A 24,955-nucleotide genomic window follows, 5' to 3' on the forward strand; every position below is an offset into this window, starting at 1 on the left:
CAAGTAGGCGATAATAACAACAACATTTTTAGGAAACGGACTCGTCAGTATTTGTAACACTTTATAAAACATTTATTTTAGGATTTGATCAAATACGCCTCAGCGAGCGGAGAACTAGATGAAATAGTTTTTTCCAGTCGTAGAGTTTAGGTATTACATATAATGTTGATCTGCTACATAATCCTATTTCAATTTTAAATACGCCACTCTTTCCTATTAAGGGAACCTGACCGGGAAACATTATGATACACCGCCTAGCTTCAGCGGTTGAATGCTGTTTTCGCGTCAGTAAATTATGAAAGGCTGCCGAGAACCACTAGCAAAAAGAAAATAGTCATCCCATAGATCATAACGAAATGTAATTTAATTTGTTACAATATTTATAAGGGCGAAAAGCACCACCTAGTGGGACTACCCTCTAAAACAAACAGAAGCGAGAACCCGTGAATTTAAAACTCTTTTAACACACTGGAAAAGCTGCAGCTGTGTTTTTGGACTTATGGAAACCACCCAACAACGAGAGATCTATCACTCCTGGACGCCCTAAGCGCCCAGCAAATTCAAAGAAAACAAATGTGCTTACATATATTATGAAACTGCCACTCTGCAGGTGTAGGACGCCGCAGAAATCAATTTTTTAAAATCCCTTTTTTTCAAATACCGCTTTTTAACTGCGCAGCTTTGTACATTTTCAGTATTTTTTTTTCCACGGGCTCAGTATAAAAAGCAAATACTCTGCACGAATCAGTACTAATGCATCCTACGCTACATGCACAGAATCACCCTGATGTTTCAACCAAGAACCACGGCTGTAAATTCTAAAGAGCCATCTTGCGCGTTCTGGTCCGTGACCTTGGTGAGGTGCTTACCAAATTCCCTACAGAAACCACTAGCTCATTCTGCATGATAGATCAGTATGACCGAATCAAAGGAGAGAGGAAAAATCGGGTTAATCCCATCAACAGGAAACGAAAATGCACGAATATAATGTAGTTTTCTTTGTCACAGCACGGCCGACAACTCTTCTTGCAAAAATAACAGCTGTTTTCTTCAGGTCAAAGGCATTTCTGCCTGTGAGCAAACATGCGCAGGACTGATTGAAATGCAACGCCGTTTCGGCTGTTCCGTCTGTAACGCAGTCCACCCCCCGCCCTGTCCTCTTTCCTGGATCTTCCGCAAACAAGTCGATCCTCCCTCTTCAAGCAGCTTCAAATTCTCTCTTGTTCGGGCCGTTTTACACTTAAAGGAGCAGAGCAACGCATTACACGTATACACGAAATCACCAGGCGATAGGCAATTTGACAGATCAGCGAGATACTTTTACAAAGCAGCCGCGGAACATGGATGAGACACTAAGTAATATGAATTGACAATGGCGCCCAGTTTGCAATAAACATCTCCTAAGAGTAAATACTTGCAGTAGGGTGACTACAGTCCCTCCCAGTCGACAGAGCTATTTGAAATGGGGTGTTCATAAACATCTTATTACAAAGACAGAAATATTTTCAGATTACTGGACTCAACCCACCTCTTGTTGAATATCTTTACTGAGACTATGAAGGCATCAAGGTAACTGTGAGGTGAATTCAATAATCTGAGGCTGAATTTACAGATACAGATAGGGAAAAAATGTCCCCGAGAAATATTGTGAACTTGTGAGGTATAAAGAAACCCTTTTTGAACTTCAGGGTAAATGAAGGACTTGAGGCTGTTAAGAATTATGACGGACAGTTTCTCGGGTTTAGAAATTCCCAGAAAAGGATGTCATATATCCAACATTCGTCTCTTTGAAATTCCTTTTTGAAACTGTGTTTTGGATCGATGTTAGCAGTGGTATACTGACTGAGTTGTTTTAGGCCTGTTTCTCTTCCTGGTCAGTATCAATGATTTAGCTGATGGCAAAAACTACTTACATCTGCTAATGATATAAAACTAGAGGGAAGGGCAGACACAGAAACTGCATCTGACGGATTTACAAAAATCCTAGACAAAATTACGGACTGGCCAGATTACATATAATTTAAAATTGAACTGCAGATCTATGCGGAAATATAGACTATATCACAGCTGTCAATTAGCTTCCTGTAATTCAGACCCACCAGTGTGTTATACAAGCGTGTTATATACTATAACTATGACACTACTACAACACATTGATGCTCAGAATCACACGAAGCTACAGATGAAAGGGTGCACTGTTAAATGTTGTCAACGATACAATGTGCAGAAGCAATTCAAAAATAATGTTTAAATAGAGGTGTGGATTTTTTAAATATAATTTCTACATACTGTGTACAATTTCAGTCACCACATTCGACAAAAGGTATTATAGTCATATAAAGAGGTCAAAGAGGAATCAAAAGAATCGTTCCTGGTCTCAGAGGACTGTCACGCACAACCGTTTTCAAGGAATGAATCTCTTCCTTCAAGAACAAAGGAGAATGAAGGAGATTTGATCCAATTATCGAAAATCCTAAGGGGTATAGAGAGGGCAGCCCAGTGGACTACTTCAGACTAAATAACAAAACAAGGACACAGGATCACAATAGGAAACTTGAAAGGAGTTAGGAAAGAGATAATGGAAACAGTTCTTTACACAAAGCATTGTGGGTGTTTGGTACAGGTTTCCCAGCCAGGTGGCTAATACCTAAATTCTAGTGTCCATCAAGAAATAGACAAGATTTTGGACTATTCTCCTTTGTGACCTTCCTTATGCTCTTACCATTGTCATATTAAGAGCAGATACCTGGCTAATTTACTCTGAGGTGCACATTTTCTGTGCATAACTGTACATGCAACTTTTCACAGGTTTGTTTGCAAGGCTGTGGTTAAATTAGATTGAAGACGAGAATGGTTATGGACAGAAGGAGTCCATCTGCTCCATCTTGCCAGTGCTCTTGTGGCTTTAGAAAACCTTTTAACCAAACATTTCATCCTGTTTCCTGGATGATCCCATGTCATAATGTCAACAGGCGAATGGTCTTTGAGCAGGTAGGAATCACTTTGAAGACTGGTTGGACACTGACAAATAATCTGTGGGAAGGGTACAGTGCCACAGATTTAAAAGATTTGAATGCAAGTCAGTACAAAAAAAAAAACAACAACTCCATACAAGTTACCCGACACATAACGGAAAATGCAAAATGAAATCAATTTTGTTTACGGCACCGATGACTACACAGAAATTTTTTGAACATAATTAAGTCTTTTCAAACTATTCGTTTTTTGTTATGAGCCGGAGTTATTTATTTCTGTATGAAATTCAGTGTAATTAATGTGTTATTTCAAACACTGTTTGTTTTTGTTGTAACAGCAATGTATGTGTTGCTGTCAAGTCTAAAAAGCCACAATGGTTTATGTGGGAGAACCCAAGCTCATATGACATTGGACGTTCTCTTTTTTCTCTTGTTTACAACTGAAGTTTCCCAGACACATGGAGACTGTGTTCAGTGGCTGAGATGACATCACACAATGGAAATTAATAGTTATCAACAGAAGAGCACAGGAGAAATGGGTGATAACTGAAAAAAATATTTTATTTTTTTTAATTTAATTTTAAAACAATTGCATTACAGGCAAAAGAGGCTTCAGTTTTAGGAAAGAATAGGATACGATGAAAACAGATTTTGTTCCATATGAGAGTAAAGCTGGCTGTGGATGACCTACCCTTATTTCTTATTTTGTGCTTGGCTTGGTATAATTCCCATGAATTAGTTATTAATGTCACTTTTAACTCCCTCCTACAGTACATTACATACCCCCCTCACAGAAAGCCTGAGCTTTGTCAATTCTAAAACCTGTCATTTAAAACAAGTAATTACAATAAATAGGTAAAAAGTCATGTTTTGAGCTGTATGTAGTCTGTGTTTCAACTAGATCCCCTTTTTGCTTTTGTTAAAAAAGCAACAACCCCTAGATTATTATTCGGAGGTTTACTACATCTCAGACTGTAGGGTTGAAATACTAATTTTACCGGTTAGTTTTATATCCGTATGTCTTCTGTGTGATTTTCTATGAGTATAATAATGGTGAATATTATATGTTGGTGCTCTGTTGTATCATCTCTGTAGCATCTGAAGATCAATTAGCACGAACAGAGAGAGCAAATGTTTTGGCTATTTAAAGTTATGTTAAGAAATAGCAGCTGAACTGCATATGAATGTACTGTGTTGGGATGTACAGATAAAATGCATAAAGAGAACACTATCTTTTAAAATATATGTTGTGTTTTGAATGTCTTTTTAATTTACCATTCGTTTCAAATGAACTATAGATCTAGGTCTAGTTTTAGGTCTGTAAGTTTTTTTATAAAAGGGGCATACTGTAAATAAAGTATAACAATTTACATTAAACAGCTTGTTTTGGAAACTGTGAAATGCCAGATGATTTTGATCTGAGCTTTTAGACTGGTGATTATGTGACTGAGACAAGCTCCTGTGAAAGGACCTATAAAATCGATTTTTAATCTTCATTGCACAATGTGTGTTATATCTCCTAAATGTTTCAAGACCAGGTATGTCTTGTAACTAACTGTTGGAGCTGATTAACAGGAGGTAGCGTCTCATGTTATCCACAGACTACGTGGCAGTTCACTTTGTTCTCCATGTAGCTTTTATGAACAGATGCTTGTGAGCCAGATGACTGTTTCCCAATGTTTTGCATGCATTATTTTTTAAAAGGCTTAACAAACTGAAAATATTAAGTACAAACTGAATGATTTCTTTTTAGTAGACCTGCAACCAAAAAATTACCATTACCTACAGTTTATAAACAAGAATCTCAGTTATAATTTCAGATCCTCTAACTTACCCCCATCATACAGCAATGTGCCAGTTACTATATAGGACTGAAGCTGCTTTTTTAAAAAAGCATGTTTACAAATTGGACTCTCGTGTGACATTTTTGGAGATCGTTTTGTTTAAATTACACTGCCCGAAAGGCATGAAAAGCCCATTCTTGGAGGTTCATTTGTCATATTTCCGTCTTTAGTTTCTTATGTATGAGTTATGAAGGATCCTTCCATTTTGCTATCTGCGCTAAAGAAGAAAACGGCTGGCGTGGAGATGTAACATTGACCAATGAGGTGCTTTATGGGTAAATAGTGACACAACAGCAAAATCCAGCCATCAATTTCAGCAACAGTCAATACCCCATGCTACAGATCTTCATAAGAGAGATGAATTGAAGAACTTAATGTTATTAATCCTTTTTTTTAATAGACTACAAAGACAAGAAAAATGTGTCCCGACTAGACAGAACCAATCAAAATCTGGAATGAGGTCTAATGAAAAAATGTCAGCCTCAACCTGTTTTTTCTGGTCATACCTCAGCTTTTTTATTGTAGGGAGAAATGAACAGGACTGGACTGATATCCGTTCAATAACCTTGCTGCCATTACCGAGCTCCTATGACTTATGTGAGGATCACATACAAGCGATAGGTTTGATAGGAATTTATTCTGGTGGAAAGCCATTTGCCGTGCAACTGTATTGGAGAATTACTGTTTAATCTCACACACATGCTTAGAATTGTAAACATATTGGGATGCTATGACAGCAATATAACATTTTACCTCTTTGAAGTTGTCTATTTGCACACATAAACACACATAAAACTGAATTTTGGCAAGCGTGACACAAAACCAAAAAGATTCCCGCAAACTCTGTGAAGTTGCCCTGGGATTTTACCTGTTGAAAATTTTGCATATTTTTTGCCAGCACAGATACTGCCAATTTCACACAAACCATCAAGGCATTCAAAGCTGCTGTTTGCAGAAGAATTTAGAAAATAACCAGTTTATTTACCAGGATAGCACACTAAACAGACCTCATCTTTCCAGCGATGATGAAGACAGCTCTCTGTTTGTCAATTTCACTCCTTTGTGCCCCTTGAGAGCAGGGGATGAAGCCTTATGAAAGTTGCTTCAGAGGCAGGATTTGTTGTAATAAAAGTATTAACCCAGGACAGACTGCCTGAAATGCCACATCATAACCTGAGTGAAGTGACCTGAGTTTTTCTGGAAAAAAATAAAATACTGGTGTTATTCACTTTTTTTTTTTGTTAATTGGGTAATCTTGATAACAGCATCTTACAAGTGCTCCAGTTTCTGAGGAATGTCAGATCGGGAGATTATGTCAAAATTTAAAGTTTTATTTCAAAAATGGACACACTACAGGGACGATTAAGCCGATTTACTGAGATAATTAATCATGGAACAGCAATGACAGCTATTGTCCCATTTTGAAGGTTCATTTTCCTTTCCAAATATTCCTCCCTTTCTCAAAAGCAGAAAACAACATGGTTTTTGCTGGTGCATTAACTGGACCGATCACTCATCAAAGCCTGACCAAAGTTGTGAATTATGTCAATTCCCCTATAAACAGGTGTATAACTGATTTCATACAAAACACAGTCCTGTCATATCCGAACCACAAGTTCTTTTATTCTAAATGGCCATTTGAGATACTGAAGTCAGTTTTAAATGATGCCCTCTCTACTAGTTTTCTGAATTCTAAAGAATTGTTAAAGCTACCACAAAGTAAAACAATGCAAGACACCTAATACTAGGTGGCAGTGTCACCAAGATTGCAACATGAAACACCAGGCCATGCAAAACATTCCAGCCCTAATGGTTTTGGCTGGACTGAGTTTCAGTTTCTGAGAAAGTGATGATGGTTCTGTATCCCGGCAGATAGAGGTTCACTGGAAAAGATGAAGTGATTATTGTGCTTCCAAAACATCTGGCAGTGGAAAAATGGCTTTTTGTACATCTGCTACTGATAAGCCTTCAGATCCCACTGGAAATAAGTTACGCTGCGATAGTAACATTATCTGAGCTGACTTTTCTTTTTAAACTTACGGGTAAAGCTGTAAAGACACAAGACAGAAAGTGCATCTGGGTGCTTTGACCTTTGTTTGAACGACTCATTTCCTGAAATACTGGGCCATACTCACTTTGTTCCCAAAATTTGAAAAGCAAAAGCCAGTTATGGGTGCCTGATTTGAATCTTTGACATTTGCATTCTGGAATTGTGCATAAAAAGCAGGCAGTCAATACGAGGCTTTTCTTTAAGAAAACACAATACAATTCTCAATCAGAAGCAGTGCTACAAGTGCATATATTCTGTCATCAAGAAAGAACAGTGAAAAGGTCACAGCCAATCATGTTAGAACTATCCAAGTTCATTAGCCAGCAGCCATATCACCCTACAACTCACTGGAGCTCAGCAGGTGTGAGCCTGGTCAGTACCTGGTTGGGAGACCTCCTGGAAAAACTAAGGTTGCTGCTGGAAGAGGTGTTAGTGGGGCCAGCAGGAGCCGCTCACCCTGCGTTCCATGTGGGTCATAATGCCCCAGTATAGGGAGGGGGACACTAAAATGTAAACAGGTACCATCCTTCAGATGAGACATAAAACTAAGGTCCTGACTCTGTGGTCATTAAAAATCCCAGGGTGTTTCTCAAAAAGATTAGGGGTGTAACCCTGGTGTCCTGGCCCTCCTAATAATCCCCATCTCTGAACTGGCTTCATAACTCTGCTCTCCTCCCCATTGATAGCCCCACAGTCATCCAGGTGGGGGCTGCACATTGATGGTGGTGGAGGGGAGTCCCCATTACCTGTAAAGCACTTTGAGTGGAGTGTCCAGAATTATTATAATAAGCAATTATTAATTATTATTATTATTATTATTATTATTATCCCAATTCATGAACATGCCATGCAGCATGGAGAGCTGCTCTTCTGGGTCTGGAAGTCTTAAGCATTACAATAAAGACTTATCTGGAGCAAACATAAGAGCCCAGTGAGCAAGAGCAGCTCCAGATGTTCTTCTTTCGTGAAAAACAAGAGCCTTTAAAGAGACAAAAAGCCCACGGCACAGGGATTACAAGGAGAAGAGACACTAAAGGATGTGGGGCGATATAGGAAAAGCTACAAAAAAACCACAGGGGAAAAAAACGTGCTGTGCCTAAATCTTTTGTTGCAGCCACTGTTCTGCAATGCAGCAAGCCTTAGTAATTGGGCTCTCCACAGATTCCAATGGAACGGCTGTCATACTTCGAATTCTTTTATATGGGGTCTTGAGCTATTAGGCGTAGAGGAGCTAGGAGAAAAAGCAGGCTCCCCGCTGTGATAGTTCGTCATCCCTGACTATTAAAATTATATATGTGGCTCAAGGCTAGCTGCAGAGCATGACCCACCAGGCCACAGTGACAGACAGTGGTTTACACCTAATGACTATCACAAGAAAGGTCTAAGCCCCCAATTTCAAGACCAAATAGCGAATTCCAACTCCATGTTTAACGAACTGGCAGCACGGATGAGTAAGATAAGAGGCCAATGCAAGTCTTTGGTGGGAGAGCAGGCTCGCTAATGGGAGACCTGTCTATTAATACTCACCAGACATGCAGAAAAAAAAACAACACTAAGTCCTAGAGTGATTGATCTCTAATGAGATGAGAGATGGAAACAATGGCTTTAAAACATCACATCAAGGCTGCACAGGAAATACATGGCATATATGACAATTTCAGAAAGCCAGATCTGAGCCTTGGGCAAATTATGAACAGAAGAAAGGATGATTAATAATTATAATGCCTTCTTTCATCCCAAAGAATCGGTTTACATATAGGAGGGGACCCACTTCATCCACCACTGACGTGCAGCCCCAAGCATTTAAAGTCCAGTCCTGGCTGATGCCTGGCTGTCATTATATACCAGCAGCCCCACAACACAGCCGATCTAGTAGAAAAGTGAGAAATTATTTCGCAATTTGAATTAAGAGAGAATGTAGAGCTGGGCCAGATAGTACAAGCCAAGAGAGGCTTTTTATTTGTGCAAAATTAACATCCCTATGACCAGCGTCATGAGATCTTCCATGGCCAAGCAGTCAGGACCTCCACTTAACAGCCACCTTCCAAAGAACAACACCTGTTCCAGAACAGTGTTCCCTGTCTCCATAGTAGTCTCCTTTCTGGTCTAAAGGGAACAGAGCCACTTACTGGTTTACCAACACCACACAGGATCAACTTGATTGGGTGTTTCCCATCTCAGTACAGACTAGGCCCAGCCTTGCTTGACTTCAGTCCTGAGCTTAGGCTCCAGGGTGCAAACTGTGCTCCCTGAAGAAGACCTTTTTAAACTGAAGCTACACTCAGAAAATAATGAATATTCTGATAGGAAGCAACCACAGCCCCAAAGATAAGCGTTTCCCATCACACTGATGTCTGCAAAATACAAAAGTTAGGAAAAAGACAAAATGTTCTTTTCCCAAGAGAATGTCTTCGTTTGTGAGACTTGGTTTTGATGTTGAGAAATACAACCTAAGGAAAATAAACCTGAAGAGGGGGCCAAACCGATTCTTCTGTAGTGGAACCGTACTATATAGTCCCATACATACCTGACAATGAAAAACTATGTTAAAAGCGAAATCATCTCTATAATTAAATCAGATTTTTCTCAAATACACTACTAATTTGTTCTAGAAGAGAGTCATCTGACAAACAATATTCATCCAAATTTTAAATTGGAATTTCTGAATTCAGGATACTAGCAAAACTTATTCTGTTGTATCGTAAATAAATGGCCCATATTTCTACACATATGCTAGCAGAGTTTGCAAGCAAAGATCTGCATTGATCATATTGATGCGTAACACATCAGAACTAACTAGATATTGATTTGGGCCCTACAACTGCTCCAAGCTCTGCTAGGCACGGACGTCAGGTCTGCAGATATGTGGTATTGGCAGCGCAGATGAACCACAGCTATGAAATAGGATCATGTTAAAGACAACAGAAATACATTTTTGGATTAGTGAAAAAAAGTTTAATTTTCTTGGTTTCGCTTTACTGTTATGGGAGACGTATCCTCATACTGAATAGCGTAACCTAAGGTCAGGGATGACATCTAAAAATGGATGGACAGGTTATTAGGAATTGCAGTGTGTAGAAAATGATCTGTCAACCCCCTTACTGCTAGTCTTTTCAGTGCTGAACTGTGACCTTGGCGTCCCTGATAGTGTATTGTAAGGGCATCCTGTGCATACTTTCACATTGTAGTGACAGCCTACAAGTCGGTAAAAAGCTAAAAGCAAATGAACGGGTCAATTTAGAAAATTCTCAAGATCTAATCCACATGGATATGGGGTAATAATTCACCAATGACAAGCAATGTACTGAAACTCATGAGACAAGCAAGAGTAATGAATAAAGATCACTCCCCCCCCACACACAAAGTAAATATCTCATAAAAATGACAGGCGTCCTGTTGTCACAGACAAGCCCTTAATCAACAAAGAAACTCAATAAGATCCAAGCTTTTTAGTACATAATTCCTTTGCAAAAGAGAAAAAAAGTCAGAATTTCTGTACAAGAACAATGCTGTTTAATGTACTCCTTTATCCACTGATAAGACATAGTTGATCTTGTCTCATCATTTCACTGATACCCAGTAAATACAATAATGACTTTGTAAGACAAAGTTTTCCTACTTCATCAGAATTACCTAGTCATGCTGCAGTATTGCTGTGTTGGACAAGAATGGATTGTTAGATTGTAACCATTTTTCAATTATTTCCAGGAAAGAAAACATGAAAGTTACAAAACAGCAGACACAAGGTCAACACTAGTGTTTGATTTTTGTTGTTGTAGTTTGTCCCTGTACAATCTGTGCCAAAAAATCAAATGGTAACCGACATGGACTGTTCTAAAACAGCAGTTTACCTATACTTTACATATTAACCAACGTGTAAATTACTTAAGGTATCAGAACAACTGGCACTAGATTTATAAAAAAGGGTTATAATCTGCATTTTTTTTCCATACCAGATTTTGATGAATAAACTTGCCCATTTACTACAAAAGTAAAACATCCAAATTCTGCTGCAAAATATCGTCAAGAACAATACAATAATGGGTGTAAAAAGCATGACCAATCATCCAAAAAACAATGTCTCCTTTCTTTTATTTTAACCAGATGTTATCTTGACAGAGAGGCTCTTTTCTTGAAACCTCATTCCCCTCACTGCTCTGCTTACTTTGGCTCATTAGCACAAACGGAAAAAAAAGGAGAAATAATTTGTCAACTTTTTTTGGGGTGCGTGCTGTTTATCTTTTGCGCCGTGTAACCAGATTAAAGCCTGTTTATTTGACACCATGATGGAAGACAGCACTCAGACCTTACTGCATCGCTAACATATACACGAGCGTCGCTCATTTTGCATTTTTTAAATCAAATATTCTTACTCACGATGTCTGTTTTTTTGCTGGCTAGACAGTAAAACAATAAAAAAGGACCTTCTCAGCAAAAAAAGGCAGCCTAGAATGCTGGTGTAATGTATATATCTCCAATACTAATAATCCTTTATTTGAAGTGATCTCTCCCAAGGCCTTGCTCTGCCACTTATTTAAATACAATGAGCTAGCAGATATCTGGTATGCTAAGTAAACTTCAAAGGTCCTGTACAAAATCTCTGAGTAATTGGCCCCAAAGCACATGCTTTGAAAGCAGACAATATCTTAGATGCAATTCCTATTCAACAGAAAAATACATAAAAAAGCTTTTATTTATTCCTTTGACCAGCATCATCCGGGCAAAACTCATTACAAAAAGTTTTCTCCTCTCTGAAAGCAGGGATCATGTATGATTCAATATGATGCACTTTTAAATTTAATGGCAACATTTGATTTAAAAGCCTCTCTCCTTTTCCTGTTATTTCAATTACAGAAATGGTTTAAACCGATCCCCTGAGCCAGATATAATCTGCTTTACAGCTCCTCCTGTGGTTTATGGAGATACAACGGTGATTTTTGTAGAAAACTTTAGTACATCTGAGGCCGAATTACATTTTTAAGAGCTCTTTTGAAGCGGCAGCCAATTCTCTTTCTCTTTTAGAAAATTAGGGACAGATCATCTTGGCTTCCAAATGCTATATACCTTTTTATGTGAAGCACTTAAGTGAAGTAGCAGTGGTAGAATACAAAATTTATTGAACTTTTCTTTACTCTCCTGTCACCAAAAGGTCCTTGGTTGAAATCCCACAAGAACATGACACTGTGCCCTCCTTGCTGTCCATCTTATCAAGCGTGACAGTTTCTCTCTTGACAACTGACTGAGATGAGCAGCAATGTGCTTGAACATCTCTCCGGAGAGGAAGGAGGCCTGCAGAGAGTTTAATCATGGAGGTCCCGTTTTCATGACAGCTTTTAATTCTCTTTTAGGTGCAATTCATCACGAAGTGTCTGGCGTGGGGTTTAATCCAATAAACTCAGGATATTCACATCTGAGCCAAATTAAAGCAAGTAACTTAATTTGGCGATGTGTATTTGCCAGTTTCCAATCTTTTTTTCTTAACTGTGGCAACCAGCAACAAGCACAAGGAAAATTCCTCAACAGACTCTTGCATTAACCTGACTTGATGAGGAGGTCGTGCGGTTTGTCCATTAGGAAGGTGGAGATGGCATTAGAGACATTTTCTCTGAGATAAACACCCACACTCCCATATCTGAACCCTAAAATTGGCACAGACAAATTCTCGGCAAGTTCATGACAAAGCTGTGCCACTGAGCCCATGGTGAAATACATCAATTTTGAAAAACAATGTAATGGTTAAGTGTGGGACAATCACACTAGAGGAAATCTAGGACATTTGGATGCTGTTGACACCAGTGAATGTCAGCTGTTGCAACACTTACAAAGCAGTTGTATCTATTTTATTATATCCCGAAGGCGTTTTGTTTGTTTGAGTGTAACAGATGTTACTGGGTAATTCTACCAATACGGGATGGCAGAAAGGGAAAAGAAAAAATGTTAAACTGTAGGTCTGTCCTACGGAACCCCAATCCAGCAGGTTTTATAGGTCACCATTAAATCCCCAGTTCCTGAAGATGTGGAACAATTCCATTGTGGTCAATTACGCACTGACAATTAAACATGCAATTACACAAACCACAGTTGATTTGTTAACTTAAGTAATTTAGAGATCAATTAGAACTAAAAGTGTCTTCAGCCCCTGAGTTCTCTTAATTGAACAGATTACTTTTTCGATTCATCAGTAGTGTTGCCAAGTCTTTAGAAACAGGTAATCTACAAGGCTAACTGTACTAGGGCTCTTCAGGACCATAACTGGAGATCCCTGATGTATGTGAACATAAGAGAATACAACACAGGAGGTAAACATCCATTTAGCTTAACCCAGTGCTCCCAGTGTAACCCAGTGTTCAAGGTCTAACTGAACCCTAGATGGGATACCAGTGAAATAGATGTCATACACACATATGCAGGGGGCAATTTAAAGATGCCAGCTACTCTGGACAAACTGTGGGAGTAAGCCAGAGCATCCATAGAAAACCCACACAAACACCATACACTCTCCACACAGAAGGCACCAGAGACTCAAACTGAACAGACAGCTGTGTAGCACTAATCCGAAAAATATTGTGTTGTGCTTCTCTTTGGGTGCGTTGGGTGCCCTTAGGGACTGTTGCAAATGAGTTAGGACCGCAATGTCTAGTGCTTTTCAAGTATCTCTTCAGGACTCTCAGCAGCTCAATTTTCCTTCTATTTGTGGCTTATTAAGTTCAGTGTTAGTTTCTTCTTTCAGAGCCAGTTTCATTTCACTGCAGCATGATAAATAGAACACGCTTCTGAGTTTTGTAAAGACAAAGTGTTTATAATATCTCACACCTCATGCATGTATAAAATATACTAGAAAGGGTGTCTATAGTCACAGTTCCCGTAAGCTTGTATAATTGCTCAACAATTAATAGTCATCATTTAGCTCCATTACTGGCTATGGGCATCCCCTAATTTAGGAACTAACCATTTTTTAAAATATTTTTTTAAATTTATTTTATTTTTCATTTTCTTTGTCGCAAATCAGTGCAGTGCAATAATGGTCCTTTCTCCAGAAAGCTTTAACCCTTTTCAAGCTCAGCTGACAGGAAAAAAGGGCATCCTGTTGCTTTCAGATTTCAAATGGGCCCTGCTGCCGAGAGGATACAATGGTTGGCGTGGGCAGAGGGTAAGCTTTCAGGAAATTAAAACTCATTTTGGCGAAAAACGAAACGCATCTCAAATGAGGAGGATATTAAACGAGCGCTGCAGAGGGCCGGAGATGTTCGACGTTTTTAATTAACAGAGGCTTTTGCAGAATCGCAAATTAGCTGCGAAAAGGCAGGGTAAGCCGGCGATAGTGTGAGCGAGCCCCTGAAAAAGTCTAGCTTACATCTGCTTCAGTGCGGCATTTTGGCTTTTTAATCTGATGGGATTCTTTTACAGTGTTACAACCCCCTGAAAGGGCTACGGTTAGTCAACAGCTTAATTTGGAGCTTCCTGAAGCAAACAATAACACTCCTCTGCCGGCCAGCACCCTCTACATCACATTTTCTCTTCCAGGAAACCAGGCGATAGGAATAGGCGACTGGGTTCTTATGAAACCTGAGTGAATGGGAGAGGGAGAGCTTTCCACGAAGAAGAGTAGGTTTAATTTCGATGCTTCCTTCCCGAAGACCAGCATATTAATAGGACAGCAAATTGGCTGTCAAACTTTCTTCTACTTATTTTTATTTTCATTAGTTTCCCAAATTGGTTCATTTGATGCTCGAGGTCGGGAGGGATTAAAGAAGAAGGTTTTACGGATAGACTAGGTATAAAAAAGGATAGTTTTGGTATTCTCTTTTTAGGTTGTAACTGGAGGGCTGTGCTTCAAAGAGTGACATAAAATGAGTTTTCTTATGGATATTAGTCAACATTACCTAGTACTCACAAAATATTTCCAGTTGTGGCTAGGGGAAGACTGGAAATGCAATGACAAAGGGCATTCAGATAAAGGCAAGACTGACCTTCAAAAACACTGGGGGGCACGTTGTCATGGTAACTGACCACAGTGGTACTGTATTTCAGTTTTGTCCTTACGAAGGTGTGCTGAAAAGGCACAGTTTACTCTCAATACCTAACCTTTGCTTTTTTTTTTTAGAGGTTTTGATGTTGTTGGCTGTTAAAGAGAGATGTGCATTCCCTTATGAAAATTCATCTCGGTTAACAGTGCATGTCTTTAACGTGCTTTTGCAACTGAGGCAATGCCATTATACAAAATGTAATACATTCTGAATATAACAAATCTGAATTCTAAAATGCTTTTATGTATCCTATAGAAAACTATTTCTAGGATTTAGTGTAGTAAATCACAATGACGTTAAAGCGAACTGTTCGATTGCACTACCACGCTATGGTAAAATATATCTAAAGTAAAATAATAAAATAGTTTTCTGTGAAATAATATGGTAGATGTATCGAGGTGAACTTTTAGAATGGTTCTGAACGTCCACCTGATGGAGTGTTGTCACAATGTAACATGATCGCCTCAGATCACACAAGCTAAGCAGGGCCTGGCCAGCACTTGGATGGGAGACCTGGCTAAAGGAAAACCAGGTCGCTGCTGCAGGTGGTGGGGACCAGTAGGTGGGACTCTTCCCCAGCAGTACCAAATCAACACCCCAGCATAGCAATATGGGGCACTCTTTTGTAGGAGGTACTGCTAATCAGAAGACATGGCCATTAAAGATCTCAGTTCACAGCAATGTTAGCCCTGGTCAGCCCTGGCTGCAAGGCCTCAATAGCCACTACCCACCAGTATTCACCTCTCTGCTGGATCGGCTGTGCAGTGGAACCTGCTGGTGCATTATGCTTGTACCATCCAGACAGAAGGCACTATATAAATGTAAGACATTATTGTAAGCATTTAAACAAGAAATAATTTTAAAAATTATACATCACACGATGCTTTACAATAGAAAGCATTTTTATTTTAAAATAGGGCCACTGCCCTTAGCTCTTGACCTGCAACTGCAACCAATAATCTGAAAGGGAACACAAAATTCGGTGTTACCTAAATCTAATGTGTTCCTGCTCTGTATTTACTCTCTCCTCCTCTTCACCTTCCATCTGCTTTTCAACTCCAAAAGGAAGAGGGCTGCACTGCTCTGCCTCCCTGCCCAGGCTAGGAATTGCGCTGAAGAAAGCAGAAAAGCTTTGGATCAGCTACTTTCAGGACAGCTGAATAACATTCTGTAAAATATGCACAGCCTTCAGACGTTGATTGACAATTTATTGTTAACATTCTTCTGAATGACCGAGGTAACAAATTGTGCCCAGTTGCGACCTCTGGGCGGCTTTATTGAACACAGGTTCATAGACTGTAAGGGGATTTACAAAGGAGAGGGGGACTTATTTAGTCTCTTTTTTACTTAGTACTGTAGTTAATTGATCTAATCCAGCCATTTCTTGAAATGAACCAGGTTATTGCCTTCAACACTATAGATGGATAGCTTGTTCCACACTCCCACAAAGCAGTTAATTAGAAACTGTTTAGACCTCGTCAGAACACACCAAAGTGCCATGAAATTGAAAGTGATTTTTACCTGTTTTTGCCATCAGACAGAAATGTGCACGTAAACCTCCTCCTTCTGCCTGCTCAAGGTGAATGCCATGGGTCTGTCTCTATATCTTGCGTAGAAAACCTGATCCCCATCTGGTAATGAGAAAAAAAACAACTAAATATGAATGCTAAGACAGCAGTTTAAAAAAATTCCCTGCCAACTAGATAACTGAGGCACAAAAGAGTAAACTACTCTTCAGTTCTAAAAGTCTACATATTCTTGTGTACATGATACTGAAATTATAGTCTTATTGGCCAATATCCAAAAATGCATCTATTTCTTTCCAACAGTAATGATTTGTTTTCCATTTCTCTAAAAGGCATCCCCTGTCTCACTTGCAGCAGAACGGGCCCCGGAATAATTATATGCTGTGACTACTGAAAGGCTCTGGGCTTTCTCCCTGCGAGCTGCACTTAATCTATTTTTGTCTTGTTTTCTGAAGCTGTATTTTCCTTGGATTACAACCTCTTTCCTCCCGTGACTTTCAGAAGCACTTTGAGAAGACAATGCGTCAGGAACAACGTCTTTCTAAACTTTGTGTAAACCTTGAATCCCCACAAATGCCTCCCTTCAAACCAACACTAACCCCTCAATCCCAAATCGCCCCTCTCATCTTCCTGGATCACACCTCAGAAAAGCAAAGGACAAAAGACAAAAAAAATCTATCAAACAACAATCCCAGTAGAAGAGTGCATTAAATATCTAATTATGAAAATGGGAAATACCTTGATGGTCTTAATGGAAGAAATGAACCAATACTTCTGCTTCCCCAAAGCAGGGTTTTCATAGAAATTATTGTATCCCAAAAGTACGGAGGAGTAAATAAGTAAGGAGTCACACAGATAAATATTCATGATATTAACAAATATATTGTCCGAGAACTGAAGCTCAGTTTAGAAAAGACAAAGCTAAGAAGTCTTGCTCAGAGTCATAGTGGAAGATTAGAGACAGAAGACAGAAAAAGTAGAGGAATAATTGACCAACACAGAGAAATGGGGACTGAAGTGGCCCTTGTCTACACTTGACATCAAAGAGTGTAAATTAAACTTTTGATGATCAGTATCCATTCATCTGAGGGTCTTTTGTTTTTGCTTATATATGTACTTGGTGGCCTTTTTTAAGGCACGTTTTGAGTGAAGGAATTCTTCTGTCATGTAAACAGGGTCAACCTCATCCAATACGTTATCTTATAACGCATGAAAAGACTGGCTTAATGAGATTCATCTCTCTAAATGACATTTGTACATGCAGACTGCTAAGCAGAAAAATATTTCAAAAGGTAAATGTCACAGAGGTTTCTAAAGAAAAGTTGATCCTCTGGGAAAAGTTAATTATCCACTCTGTTTAGCCTGAAAAAAAGCAATTCAAAATTCCTAGGCTTATTTTAACCTCACATTTTTAATGCATTAGTAAATATAGAACTTTTTTTTGAGAAGATAAATCAAATACAGCCAGATACGATCTATGAAAAGCCAAAGAAAACCTTAAAAAATTATTAACTACCTTTTCCATGCTTTCAAGCTACTCAGTCTAAATATTGTTAAATGAATGCACGTCATCAGATGAGAGAAACAAGTTTCTGTTTATCCCATTGTGGAATTTAGGACTAGCTGCTACAATGCCAACGACTAAACCGCTTTAATTAAAGAAACCAATGAAAACCCAGACCTAACAGGATCAGAAAAGATTAGTATTGTGGTAAGAAAGGGTAAACATAGATATGACAAGTTGCCAAAATGATGGGAATGAATATAGGTGCAAAGAAAGTACTGTATAAAGAGTTTAGGATGTACTGGAGAGTGCGAGTTGCTGACAAAGGGAGAGAGGTTAATTAATTAACACAGAAAGGAAAGTGGAAGCAAGTAACATTGATCTGCAAGGAACATTTGCAACACCAGGACCACATTTAAGTTCGATTCCAATACTCCAGAAGCAGACACACATGGAACTAGCAACACAGTGCAGGTAGTGCTCTATGATCCAGGCATTTTAGGTCTGAGGCTATTTCACAGGCTCTGGATGCACAGGAAATTGCCCTATTGAAGGTAGGATTTAAATAGTGAGTCAGGGCTCTCTCAGCTCTCAGCACAACAGTGCCCCCTGTGGCCTACTGGCTGCCTGCAGGCATGAGCTGCCGTCGGTAAGGGATGGACCTCCGTTCCAATTGGAGTCGCACTCTGGTACATGGCCTGTGTTGCAAGTGGGCAAACCTGCCTACACTTTCTCATTCTCCTCCATGTGCAGCCATGGGTAAAATGGGTAAAAGGTGAAAAATAAATGACTGGCCACTCCCACTCGTGTGGGTCTAAAACAAAACGTATTGATGAAGCTATTTCTTTTAAAGAAATGGACAACTAGCCACAGCAGCCATATCACCCTGCAACTCACCACTGGAAGCCCACTGGAGCTCAGCAGGTGGGAGCCTGGTCAGTACCTGGTTGGGAGACCTCCTGGGAAAAACTAAGGTTGCTGCTGGAAGAGGTGTTAGTGGGGCCAGCAGGGGGCGCACACCCTTCAGTCCATGTGGGTCCTAATGCCCCAGTATAGTGAGGGGGACACTATACTGTAAACAGGTGCTGTCCTTTGGATGAGATGTAAAACTGAGGTCCTGACTCTCTGTGGTCATTAAAAATTCCAGGGTGTTTCTCCCTGGTAACCCTGGAACCCTCCTAATAATCCCCATCTCTGAACTGGCTTTATTACTCTGCTCTCCTCCCCACTGATAGCTGATGTGTGGGGAGCATTCTGGCGCACTATGGCTGCCGTCGCATCATCCAGGTGGGGCTACACACTGGTGATGGTGGAGGGGAGTCCCCATTACCCGTAAAGCACTTTGATTGAAGTGTCCAGAAAAGTGCTATAGAAGTGTAAGCAATTATTATTATTATTAACTGTCAATTCCAAATTGAACAGGTGTATAGTAAAAAATAAATTAAAAAAGGTGCATCAGGAAATAAGGAATCTGTTAAGGGTTAACTTGTACATTTTAAAAGTTTTTCCACACGAGTACAGTGCATCACTTTTTTGCGAATAAGGTCACAAAGTTTTCCTGAGACAAGCTATTTTAGAAACTGGCGCTTCAGGGTTATTTCTGAAACACCGTGAAAGCAAGTTCAAGGAAGGCAGTCAGCATGCCATGGATTGGCCCTGCGCTTTAGACTCCAAAGGTCCATCTTGTGATGAACGTTGGCATGGCTGCTGCCCTCGAGGGACCAGGGCAAAGGGACTCGGGTCCTGCTGCGCCACAAAGTAAAAATATAACCAAATAAAGGCAGACTCAGAATCACAGTACATTAAAGAACAAACACGAGCAGTTGAAGCCACAGCAACATGGAAGAGTTTAAAGGGCATTTTGCCTTCCATGTGAACTCTGCAGAACAGAATATATCCTCATCAGCATTCCCTTCAATCGTCTGAACAAGTTCGGTCCAATCTCGGCCCACTATGCACCCCTGCTGGTCACGGTCAGCTAGTTACATGGCTCGAGTTTGAACCTATGGTCATAGAGCTACATCTCCACTCAGGGTGAATGTCATTACGGGCCCCTCTGATGAGTAGGAATACACCAGATGTGAACTTGTGTGAAGTCACCTTGTTACCAGAAAAAGCTGTTAGTTTCATGTCTGATGTCACAGAGGAAAACAGACTTTGATTAATTTCCTAAAAAAAAAGGGAAAGCACAGAATGTACAGTAGTTCATGAAAGAAGCAGAAGATAACCAACCCTGTGTATATAGGGTATTCCCTTATATTCTAAATTCACTCTCTTTCTTGATACTGAAATTCAGATACAAATGTAAACAAAGAAAAGGCAGGTTCTAACTAATATTTGGAGACCAAGGTCACGGAATGACACAAAACCCAGGTAGCAGTTTAAGGATCTTATTTTTCATTGTGGCAATCAAGATCGACAATCTTCCCTCAAGATAGCTGTCCCTCAATCAAACGAATGGTGTGTTTTTAATGACAAACTAGAAAAAGTCTCAGGAGCTGTCCAGGAGACAGGCAAGATCTTGATCTACCACAGTATTGTGAGAAAATGGAGACTCCCAAATGTGGCATGAATATTTATTTGAGTTGTCCAAATGTCACGATCACAAAGACACACTTAATCAGAGAAACATATAAAAGCAAGTATGAAAGTTTATATAAGCTTGAACATAATGTTAAGTATTACTTTGAAAAACATGGTCTTACATACTCATAATTTTGTCTATATTTGTCTATAATTTTAGCTATTGATATTTTGGATTTTGCAGGGAAATGTGCTAAAAATACTGTGCATTTTACCTTCCAGCAATTATTTTCAAAATTCATTTACTCTCCATTCATCCTATAATTAATATAGTGACTGTTATCGAAAAAAGAACAACTGTTTTGTGTGTCTCTTTGAATGGTTAACTTTGTGCTAAGAGGTCTTAAAGTTTTATAAGCTCTGTTGAGTTGAAACCACAGGTTGGAAGAATAATTTAGCAGGACTTTTAAAAGGAAGCGATACCTCTACAACAAGACCATTGTTTTGCTTCTAGCAAATGACTGTAGTATGATAGTCATGTGGAAGGGATGATATTGCCTTTTTTTATGGTGGTGCTCGAGAGCCATCTAGTCACGGACGGCACCGTTTTGTCATACTTGAGAAAAGAACAGGAAAGGAAAGTTCAGTGCAAAGTCTGTAATAACAATCCTGTCTTTGTGAAAGTAGTTTCAAGACATCGTGAATAACCACACCTGTGAATTTAAGAGCTGACATTTACCAAGCACAGCTTTCCTTTGATTTTGTACACAACTGTTCTCAGTGTCAGATACAGTGACATTTCAGGATGTTGTTGCCATTTTCATTAAGTATCCAGAACAACAGCTAACTATTGCTGGTATCCTTTTTGTTATTTAAGCCAGCAATCATTGTCCATGCTAGCCTGTACTTATCCTGTACTTCTGCAACACATTCAGATAAATCAGATCTTGTTATATGACGCTCTAGGCTCTGCATGCCAATCGATTCTTGTGTCATCTCAAAACTGGCATTAAGGCCCCTTCAGAAAAAGCTAAGCTGTATCGGAAACATCCGTACTCTTGTCAGGAGTGACTGAAAAGACACAAAACTCTTTCGCTCTACTACACAAATGTCCTGAAATGACACGTGACATGTCTTCAATATGTTTGAAGCCACCATTCTTGAAAGGCAGACACCTGAAAACAGGCCTTTCTTCAACAGACATTTTAAGAATCTAGGGTAAGACCACAAATTTTCCGTACCCAACGGGCATATTTTGGTTTTCGTTGTCCTTGTCTTTTCATTGCAAAGCCTGTATCCTAGAAACATGAAGAGGTGTGTTTCGATTGATGTCGTCTTCTAACTTTGTACTCCTTCAGTGCAGCAAAAAATTCTTTGCTTATCAGGCAAACTCTCTCTTTAACTTCAGGGAAAAAGAAGGCATCACTTTTCTTGAAATGGTTTCTTATCTGTAGTCCACTTTCATTTCCTCAACCTGCTATCTGTGTTGAATCCACTCTCTCACACAACTGTGCTCACACTCGGAGAAACTCTTGGCCACAGCTTTGCAAGCAGACAGGCACTTTTTGAAGTATTCAAATACTCCAAAAACAATGTTGACTGCTGTTTGAACAATTGTGGTTTTTATCAACTGCTCTCAAGACCAAGGGAAAAATATACCATTTAAAAAAAACAAAACTTCCAAGTTCCGAGAAATCATTTTTGCGGTTCACCTCAATCACTCCAAACTAAGTGCACTTGTGGGCCAGAATTCACCCACGGGCCAGATTTCAAGTTTTGGTTTGGAAATTAGTGTCCTAATTTCCAAAACTAAATGATGCTTTTAAAACAATCCAGCGGATAATCGCTGTGATGTGATAAAGAACTGAACTGGAGATGTGGAGATTTTAAATCAAAGGTCCTACACCAGTCTGAGGTAAGAGAATGCTTACTGCAACTCACCTGTGTGGTAAGCCAGTGGAAATGAAAGTTGCTAGAGGTAAATCAGGGTTTTGGACCCTTTTATCAAATATCCTGGTACAGAGAGGACTGTAGATGCTACAAAGCCGTTTCCCAGATATTTTACTGCGTAGCACTATACCAGCAAGGGGATTATTGTCATTTATCTACATTTTTTAAAAACCCCATTAATGCTTTCACAAGCCCAAGCTACTGTAAAAGCAACACTGAAAATGCAGTGTTCAGAATAGACCAAATTAGTTTTAATAAAACTTTTCTTGTACAAATAACTGCTTTAAGTTCACAACTGGAATTGATGTAAACTACAATTCATCCAATTGTACATTTTGCATTTCCAAAGCTACACTAAATTCTTTGACTGCGGTACCAGCAAAATGCCCACTTTCTATCGCTATATTAAAGTGTCAAACATACACATATTCACTTCTAAAATTGTCATGCACATTACAATAAGCCGTGAGTCAAGTAAGTTTTATGTTGTGAGGGCGCAGTGAATTGTAGCAATGTAATAATTTCAGTAATTCTGTAATTTCAGCTGATGAAAGTTCAGCAGATTAAATTTAGAAAAAAGTAATTGTGGACATTGTAGTTAAATTAAGTCTAATTTGTACCAAGGACATTGATTTCATCTGCCATGCTAGAACAAAAATCAATTTTGTTTCTATTCTTAGGCTGCATTTATTTACTTATTTGATAGTTTTGTGCTATACTGTGCTTGGCAATATCAGTTTTGTATTAAAATGACTATACATTTTTGATTAGTTTGTGCACAGATAAAAACTTTCCTGTAAAGAATCAACTTGCCCATAAAAAAACTGTTGAACATGCTTTAGAGTTTATATGCTTCTAATTTTTCAGTTTAACTGTGCTTAACCGATATAAAATAGGGCAAAAAGAAAACTTAAAACTTGTCTCAACAGGAGTCTTGATTTTTTTTTGCTTCAAGAGTGTAATAATCTTAAAAGTGAATATGTGAGATTGCATCTTTTTGCTCAGAAATCCATAAAAATAATGAACTGGCAGAAGTTTATTACTGATCACTATCAAGGTTACAGTTCTGACACATCAAACCACAGCCCTGTTAAACAACACAGAATGTCTTCAGGCCTTAAGCTGATAACTCTACAGGCATCATATTATTTTGGCCAGAGGCTCAGATTTGCTCAGATAACTTTACATTTGAAAGCCGTAAATTAGGTTTTCAGTACTTGATGTATCATCAAACACTTTCAGAACTGAATGACACCAGTATTCATTAAGAATACAGGAATCCTAAATTGGATTTTTAAATACACAAATACTTCTATTATGCTCAAATCATTATATGCTCATTAAGGAATTAGCTCTTTCTCTTGTTTTGTTTTTTTTTTCAAATTAAAGAACACTTCGAACAAAAACATATTTGCAAAAAGTGCAAAATAACCTTTTAACTTTAACTACATTTCTGTGTCCTGACGTTAGAGGGCTTTTGCTTCAGAGGGACACGAGGTAAACAGGTGTGTTATAACAGACGGATTTAATGAAAATAAACAAGAGACAGATACATACCAGAAACCAGAAACTCAGAGTATACAAGTAAATGAGGGAAAAGACTGGAAACTTCTTACTCAGTTTCTTAATGAAATCAGATATACTGTGAGGAAGGTAATTATTTGGGCAAACATCATAAAGCTCTAGTTACTGTATCGCAGACCTAATGTTGTTTATCCAGCATCCATTTTCTAAACCTCTTTACCCAGAACAGATTTACAGGGGAAGCAAGAGTTTAGCAAGCAACAGGTGTAAGGTGGGATATAACCAGCCCAACAGTCCATTGCAGGGCATACACAGACACAAACGTGTTCCTACTCACACCAGGGCAGTTCTCCCTGAAGCCAATTATCCTATCTCTGGAGGAAACTGGAAACCCACGCAAAGAGGGGGAGAACATACAAACTCCACACAGACAGCAAACCAGGAACTGAACCCTGGGCCCCAGCGCTGTGAGGCAGCAATGCAAATCGCTGTACCATCCAGCTACTGCTTTTTAACTACCAGTAAAATAATTTATGGGTATTTTGTTTTCTGATTCATGTTGTTCTTCATTTTCCAGTTTAATTTAGAGATTTGTAGCTCCTATCGAGAAGATGTAATGTAAAACCACATTGGAAAATTAAGCCTCAACAGGTGTTGAGTTGTAAAAGTATACTGTTTAGAAGTATGACTATGCAGAATAACACCAAGCCTGAATAAAAATAAATGAATTCCAAGCCCTGGGAAATCATGAAAGTAAGAATGGATTGATGTACAGTAGGGTGTAGCAGAAAGCCAGCAGTTTTCGAACTTGTTGTTGCTGATAAAAGAGTACAGTCTCAATATAACCAGTGATACAGAAACAGAATCAGATACGGAAACACTAAACAAACCTGCAAAATCATTGCACATTTTCAAAAACAAATATGGATTAGGAGGAATCAGTGTGTTATAGCTACCCTTCTTATGAGATTACCTACAGAAAGGCCAGCTTCTTTTCTATGAAGCTTTAATTTTCTGACCTTTTATATAAAT

The 24,955-nt window shown here is 39.0% G+C and overlaps 1 long non-coding RNA gene across 1 annotated transcript in view; it reads right to left on the minus strand.

Annotated features, from left to right (window-relative positions):
* The window catches only part of LOC138224266 (uncharacterized), a 55,117-nt gene that overhangs the window by 7,694 nt on the left and 22,468 nt on the right, over positions 1-24,955 (minus strand). The window lies entirely within an intron of this gene.

This window comes from Lepisosteus oculatus, chromosome 19, assembly GCF_040954835.1.
Source record: "Lepisosteus oculatus isolate fLepOcu1 chromosome 19, fLepOcu1.hap2, whole genome shotgun sequence".
NCBI lineage: Eukaryota > Metazoa > Chordata > Actinopteri > Semionotiformes > Lepisosteidae > Lepisosteus > Lepisosteus oculatus.